The sequence below is a fragment of the Solanum pennellii genome, chromosome 11 (genome assembly GCF_001406875.1).
Source record: "Solanum pennellii chromosome 11, SPENNV200".
Taxonomy (NCBI): Eukaryota; Viridiplantae; Streptophyta; class Magnoliopsida; order Solanales; family Solanaceae; genus Solanum; species Solanum pennellii.
The window spans coordinates 43,797,928-43,806,720 of record NC_028647.1 but is presented as its reverse complement, the minus strand read 5'-3'; the positions used below and the strand labels follow the sequence as shown (position 1 = coordinate 43,806,720).

General features: G+C 33.6%; 1 pseudogene; it reads left to right on the top strand.

Moving 5' to 3' along the window:
• Nucleotides 1–3,791: 3,791 nt before the first annotated feature.
• Nucleotides 3,792–8,510, top strand: LOC114074742 (annotated as a pseudogene).
• The last annotated feature ends 283 nt before the right edge of the window (nucleotides 8,511–8,793 follow it).

Below are 8,793 nucleotides of genomic sequence, written 5' to 3'. Positions count from 1 at the left end.
TTCACTACACCGGATTTCAGGGTGAGCTAATGCTTCTAGCTTGGACTGGACCTTCTTCCTCATGTCTTGATGCCTTGAAGTTCCGGCATGGACTTGCTTTTGTTTATTTTAGCTTCTTAGAATACTCTTAGTTTAGTAATTTGATCGTAGATGTTCTTGTGGTGATGACTTCCAGATTTTGGGGAATAATAGATGTTGAATTTTAGAAGTTATTGAATTGTCTTTTTATTAATGAGTTTAAGTCTTCCGCATTACTTTCTGTTGATATTAAATTGAAATGTTAAGGTTTAGATTGGTAGGTTCGCTCACATAGGAGGGTAAGTGTGGGTGGCAGTCGCGGCTCGGTTTTGGGTCGTGACAGTATCGATACATGTTCATGCATATACATACATATATATACATATACATACGTATATATAAATAAACATATATATAGAACATATGTATGTTCCTAAAGTTGTTCAGTTATTTCCCCTGGGTACCTCCACTAAGACAAACTGCTATTGAACCCTTAAACCCCTAATAATTTGATAATTTTAAATATTCATGGTTGATGTAGACCCAAATTTCAACATATTATTTTTGGTAATTAAGCGCGTGAGATTAACCTTCTACACGTGGAAATTTTGACCAATATAATTTTATTGAATTACACGTCAGCACCACATATTAAATCTTCAAACCAAAAAACCAATTTTCCCCAAAAACACTTCTAACCAGTTTGTAGATGAGAAAATTCTAGGAGTCGCTCTCTTTCAATGACTTTTACAACTAAAATTCATTGTTTTAATGTGATTTGGGGTTTTTTTTTGAAGGAATCATCGAAGATTGTAGACGATTTTTGAGTTCAATCACGATTTATGAGTTGACGAGTGTGAGTTAAGTTCATTCCCTAATTTCTATGGAATTTTTATTGTTGTACTGGTGGTGTGTTGTTAATATATGTGTTTGTCCTGTGTTTCTTATTGATATATACTGGTTTTTAGTGTCAATGTGGTTGTTGTTGTTAATAAATGGATAAAGTTAGGGTTTTTGGTCTTTGTTCATAATGTGTCAGAAAATTTTTGGGCCTTCTTTCAGGGAATCTTATAGACGCCATTATTATAACTATTTTTCATCATGGTGATAAGTTTATTCAGGGTAAAAATGGAATTACTTATAAAGGGAAAAACGAGGTGGAATATGTTAATATTGAGAAGGACCACTTCTCAATAATCGAGTTACTTTTTTACACTAAAAAGTTGGGTATATTACTATTGGTGGGTTGTGTATTAAAGAACCACAAGAAAATAGCTTTATTGAGGTGGACACTGATTTCAGTTTACAAAATCTTATCAGTCATTAAACATAGTCACTTTTTAGACGTTTATCTTAAGCATGTAGTGGAGGATATATAAGTGGTAACAAATGGTATGCTTTGTTGGTCTGTAGTTAAAGAGGACTTAGAAGATATAAATGTGACAGCAAGTGAATGGTTGAATCATGAAGCTGAATCTGAAAATGTTAATATGAAAGTCGAGCCACGGGATATATCAGATCTAAAAGTGGAATTTACTGAACAAAATGAAGAAAGTAGTGACGACTCTCAACAGGATGCTATTCAAGATGTGGATGACTCTTAGGTTGATGAAGAATTGAGATCTCTTAGAAATGAAAGGAGAAACAAAGTGAAAAAGAAAAAAAAATACCCAAATAGAGGAAATAAAGGTTGGAACATCAGGTATTGATAGAGGCTTTGAAGACATAGTAAGGAATAAGGCTGCTAGATACACTAGAAGACTAGGGAATGATCATCTTTGTATAGATAGCTCAGAATTTGACAGTAAAGACAGCAGGGATGAATTTGATCCAGATTTTGTGAAGGGTGTTTATTTACCAAGAAGAAGAGAAACTAAAAAGTTAATATTTGATCCGGATTGTATTCTAGCAATTTTTGAGATTGGTATTGTACGTGAAAGTGACGAACATTTACAAAAGTTCTTGCAGGCTATTCTAGTGAATATAAAAATAGGTTAAAGTTGAAGCCTAATGACAGAAAAAGAGTTAGAGTTAAATTTGAGGACAAGAAATGAAAATGGTTATTTTTCCCTAGTATAGATAAGTATTCTTGTGATTTTGTTGTCAAAAATTATTATCATCTACATGTATGTCCTCAATCAACCAAGAACAAGTTGTGTACATCTAAGTTTGTTGCAGAAAAGTTCAAGGATGAAATTACGTGTCAAACGTATATAAGATTATGGGAAATTAAGATATCGGTAAGAAAAAAATATGGGTTGTATGTTTGAAATACTTTTTGTCATAGGGCGAAAAAAAGGATCATCAAGGAGTTCTTAGGTGATTGGAAGATGGAATTTTCAAATTGTGTGATTATGCAGACATGATTAAACATACTAATCATGGTACTTCCTATTGGGTCAGGATTGATAGAAAGTCTCAGCCGGCAATTTTTTTTTTTGTTTTCTTTAATGCATTGAAGAGGGGTTAGTAGGATGATGCAAAAATATTATTGGTGTTGATGGATGCTTTCTCAAGATTTCTTGCAAGGGAGAATTGTTGGTTGTTGTTTGTAGAAATGGAAATCAATACATGGTTCCAATCGCATGGGATGTTGTTGGCACAAAGACAAAACATAGTTGGAGTTTTTTTTCCAAGTACTTGGTAAAAGATGTGAACTTAGGAAAAGGACATGGACTGACTGTTATGTAAGATATGTAGAAGGTTAGATGTTTATTTTATTGTATCTTGATCTTTTATTTTTTATTTTCTTGTATTGCTAATACTTTTTAATGTTTGTGCTACAACTGTTTACATAGGGCCTTGTACAAGCTTTATGTTAGTTACTACAAGATAGTGACAAGAGAAGGTGTGCTAGACATATCTGGTCCAACAAGCATCAATTATGCAGTGGTGAAGAAAGTAGGAAACTGTTCTGGAGATGTGCTAATTAATGTTTTGAAGTGAAATTTGAAGATGAGATGGATAAACTCAACAAATTAGGTAATAAAATTTTTGAAGACTTGTTGCATTATGAAAAAACTACTTGGTACAAAGCATATTTTAAAGAGTATTATAAGTATGATATTGTTGAAAACAATGTTTGAAACTTTTAATAGGCTATCATAACTATGTTAGAGTAGATAAGGCACAAGATAATGGACAGAAATATTGCAATGATGCAATTTGCTGAAACTTGGATATTAGTTATCTCTCCTATTGCTAGACTAGTACTTGAAGAGAGCAATGATTTTGCTAAATTTTGTGAAGTTAGATTCAATGGTTATATTGGGTATAAAATCATAGATGAAGTACATGCATATTGTTGATATAAGGAAGAATACATGTACATGTAGAACATGGCAATTGAGGGGCATACCATGTCAACATGTTGTGCTTTCACATCAGCACGAAGTCATAGAACGTGAACATGAAGTGGTACATTGGTGTAGGAAAGAAACTTTTTTGAAGGCTTATAACCATTTTCTACATCCAATACCAAACATGAAAGTTTGGCCTCACACTAGTGGTGTAGTAATTGAACCACCTGAACCAAAAATCATGCTTGGTATGCTACCAAAGTGTAGAACAAAGGCAAAGAGTGAGCCTAGGAAAAAAATATGGAAAGTTCTCCAAAAGAAGAGTAAAAATGACCTGCTCCCTATGTCATCAAGTAGGCCACAACGAAAAAGCTCGTCAAACATTGGTAAGTTAGTATTCTCTTACAATACATTTTACAATAAGCTTCAACTATTTACAATAATCAATTATTATAATTGTATTAATAGGTTGTGATGGGACAACCCAGAGGCTATCCAAACAGGAAACCAATCTCAAGCCAGCCACCAATGTTTAGACAACCATCAGGCTCAAGCCATCCATGTTACGACCCGATGGTATACCCTAGAAGTTAAGGTATTCTCGAATCTTAATACGGAGTCCTAGACCTATTGGAGGTCTAAGAAAAGCTCTTAGACATCTTTCATTTCATAATAGTAAAAATAACATAAAATTTAAAACTTTTCATAGCACATCATATGCTAGAACATTACTTCATATATATATAAAATATCATAATACATATACTCTAATGTCTCTGTGTCATCTTACGACACAATTATATATAATAGCATACGGACACGGCCCAGAATAACGTAAAATAATATATAAGCTATTACATAATTATTATATGAACTTGACATAGGGAAACCCTTGAATCATAAGGATCCCTCTTCTTAAACTTGGGAGATCAATCAAAGATCTTCACCTAGGAGACATCCTCTAGCCATTTTCACGTACACTTCGTGTAAAAACATTAAGAAGAATGATATTAGTACAAGAATGCACTAAGTTTGACAACCATACAGAAACATGAATTTAAAGAGGACATTTCATTTGAAATCATGCAACATGTATTTTTTTGTAAACTTCATGAACATAGGCACATATAATCTCAATATAGTTCACATAAATAATATAGACATGGATAATAAGCATAATATCACATAAATCCATTTATCATACTTAAAAGCATATTCATTACACATCGTACATTACATCTCTTTTAGTTTACTTGTTTTCTTAAGAGACCCTCAAATGTACCTAGTGCAATGTATCTCCTTGAGGTCACCTTTTAATAGTATTCATAATATGATTCTTAAACCAAGCACATATATTAATAAGTAATAAACATCTCGTAGACATGAACTTTACATAGAAACCAACACCTAAGACATATCCTAAGTTACATTAGTGCAATGTGTAGATGACATCCCATAATGCTACTTCCACCAAGTGTACCCAAGAAGTTACCGTAGACTAGGCATAACATACTCAATAAGTCATAACATATTTAATAAGTCATAATATATTCACATAAAACTAGACATAAGGTCACGTACTTCATATAATCATATAAGGACTATTCCCTTTACTAAAAACATAGTTATAAATCACTTAGTTCATATTATACACTCATAACCCCTTCACAAGCTTACTTGTGCAATGTACCCATGGAGTCACATACCTCACATATATTATGTAAACCCATTTAGAAAGCATAAGTTTAATTCACATGCATAGTCATAATTCATGTCTTAACATAACAAGGTCACTTAATATGAATTCATACAAGTCATATATAACATTAGTATTTACTCTATAAGGGTCTCTAATCCTATCCTTTCTTGAAGTCATCTAGTGCAATGTCTAGGTAGGGTTCGTAGTACTCCCGTACAGAGTACACTACTCAAGGAATTTAGATTAGAGTTCAAATTCTTAACATAGTTAATTATTAACCTTCGGGAGATATAGCTATAACCGACATAGACCATATGATCTACATGGAATCCAGTATTCTACCCCCACACCGAAAAGAGAGGGTTAACACTCGCCTAAGGTGCAACAGTTTGTACATAGCTTGTCTAGGTGGATCCACTAATCTAGAGTCCTATATGGGATCATTGTTATGGAATAAGAAGATTCCTTCTAGAAACCTTTACTAACTAAGCGTCAAGGTTTCCATCTCATGATACAACATCTATGTTGGGAACCCAGACTAACATGAAGGTTCTCTTTGTAGGAAGCTGAAATTACTAACGTGCTCCCACTCTCATTTGTCATGTTCACTCGGTACTAAGAAATAACTCCATTTTTAAACATCATTAAGCCTTTAGATAGCATTAGTTCATAAAGAATAGGCCTTAAGGACTTACTCCCTCATATATCATATAGGTTAAAGGTATTTAGGGTGAGAATTCTATATTTACCATAGAACCTACATTATATGAGAACGTCCTTTCACATAATTATATCATATTCATACATGCATGTGTGTGTACATATATGTGAGATCTACCTTCACCTAAGCACCTTTAGGCACAAATGTCCATAATTTCATAAATCATATACTTTATTTGCATATAAATAGGTAATGAATCATAACAGAACTATCCTTTCCTTAATCATCATGAATCTATCTTACTCATAGATATGCATGAAGTGTATGTGTGAACATTGGTCAACATGATCACATAATGGCTATCACATATTATTGAGGAAAGCACCCTTTAAAAACCACAATGCATGCACATTCTTTAGGCCTCAAGTCATACACACATACAGAGTATTGAGGGTTATAGACTACACAAACTCACATTACATCCTAGGAGACAAGTACATATTCAACAATAAAATATAAGAGTACGAGCATACTTTGATCATACAATCATATAAGGTTCATATTGGTTGGGGTCATGCTACAAGGATATTTATCGTCATTAGCCGTATAGACAACACCTATCCCTACCATCATCATCACACATATACATATAACACAATCTCCACAACTAGATTAAACAAGTAGTGTTGAAGACTATACACACAACATCACATGACATCAAGTCACTTAGACATGATATTAAAATCAAGAATAAATCCTTCAACTTCCTAACACAGAAATCATTATATCAAATCATATTGCACCTAATGCCTTTACATCTATGATTATAACACATAAATAAGTCCATGAATGTAAACACCGCCACCATAAGTGGACCATACCAATCAACACAATTCAATGTACATTCTATTATAATTAGAAGAAATAGGTAAACTTACCAAATATCAAAGCTAGTGATCATATTTGATAATTCCTCCACAATTCATATTCAATTAATATAGAAAGTAATAGCATTAAGAAACCCAATACAATATAATCAGAATTCTATAAACATGTATTCAAAATCACAAGACCCACATTATAGGCTAATTTGAGAAATTAGGAGGATTATGGGTTCTTCATAAAATTGGATATAAATTCATAATAAAATCAGTAGATAAACAAATATTCATCATTAGAATTTTTTTGAAATCAATTTGAGAATGAACCCATGCTAGATTGAAATATTGGATTTTGACTTAGAATTCATATTTTTAAAACATTTGAAAGGACTAAATAGATGAATGCTTATCGATGGATGAAGTATCACCATACCATATGTATTAAAAATCCCATGAAAATCATAGATGAAAGCTCCAAGAATCCAACTCCATAGCTTGTTCTTGAGCTTCTTCTTTAGTGGATGTTTTGGGGTTTTGGAAGTGAAGAGAAGTTTGGAAATATGATTTATTAATGGGTTTTGGGGTTTTGGCTTTGTAAAAGGTTTTATAAGGTCCTAAAATAAGTTAATAAAACGTCCCTGAAGATACCAAAAACCCCCCATACGAATTAGGGCTCTTAGACATGTCAAAATTGACTTTAAAATGACGTAACATGATCTGGGAGTGGGCTGCGCGTCGTGGAGACGCATCCCCATTCTTCCCCAAATAAAATTTAAGGCAGTGAGGTGCGTGCTACGCACGTGTCATGAGGGAAAGGTCCAAGTCTTGCTCCTGCATGTTTCCTTGGGCAGTCTCTTGTCAAAGGTTTAGGTCCTCCTTAGGGGCCTCTCGGGTGGTCCTCGGGGAGTCGTACTTGGATGTTTTGACCCTTAACATGTATATTAAGGTACTAGGGTAAACTACACTGCTTCTCAACTCCAAAAAAACGGATAAAAACAAGGCCAACACAAAAGGACTCTCTAGCACGTCTAAAGACCAACTTTCAAACGTCTTGGACATTTGACCTTCAAATGACTTCAGAACAAATATGCATACTATAAAATACATAATTAACATGTTATTAACCTTTTTAAGCACATATGAGGATCTAGATACATAAGTTCATTTTGGGGGCGCGTCAAGCCACCATTGTTTAACCAACCATCAAGCTCAAGCCAGCCACAACTGTTTAGTAGACTATAAAGCTCATGTCAGCCACCAGTGTTTACCCAATCATCAAGCTCAATTCATCCACCACTTTTTAGCACACCATCAAGCTCAAGTCAGCAACCAATGTTTAGCCAACCATAAAGCTTAAGCTAGCAACCATTTATTAGTATACCATCAAGCTCAAGTCATCCACCAATATTCAATCTTCAAGGAAGTTCTATGTGTTTTGATTCTTCATCTATTAGAAGAGAGCAACAACAGACGCACAATCAGAGGCACTGCGAGATGCACTAGGAGAGGCACTGATAGAGGAACTTGATGAGGCCCTAGGAGAGGTACTGGGAGAGGAACTGGAAGAGGCATTGGAGGTGTATAAAGTCAACAACCTTATCAACTAAGAGGTGTGGAAGCTTGAAAATCCATAGGAAGACAAAAGAGGACAAAAAATATAGGATTTGACTTCTATACAAATGCAAGAGGTAGTAAAACCTTTAATATAAATGTATACATCATTTTGCTCACTTCTTACTTTACTATATAAAGTCTCATTTTAAGACATATTTCTATTCATCCTGGTACTTTAGGAGAAAGAACTATCAATTCAGGAGTTTATAAGGATTTATCTCCAACAAATATTGATATTGGTTATAAGCTTCGACGACAAAGTGAATGGTGGAGATGCTGTCACAGGTTCACAGTTTTAAAGAATCACTTAGTCAAGGAAAAAAATGTTGAACATCTAGTGCACCAAAAATGCCTAATTTCTGTAGAAAAGTCACTTTTTGGTTGTGTAATAAATAGCTGAAACTTGTATTGACTGCATTGAAATGTCACTTTTTGGTTGTGTAATTGGCAACAAAAACTTGTCTTGACTACTTTGAAATGTCTTTTGTTGTTTTTAAGTACATTATATTATGTTTGATTGAAGCTGAATAGAGCAAATTAATGGTGTTAATGATCAATTTTTACTGCTTTTGACACACAAATTATCTTCATTCCTTCAATTAAATCATAACAATTAAAAAA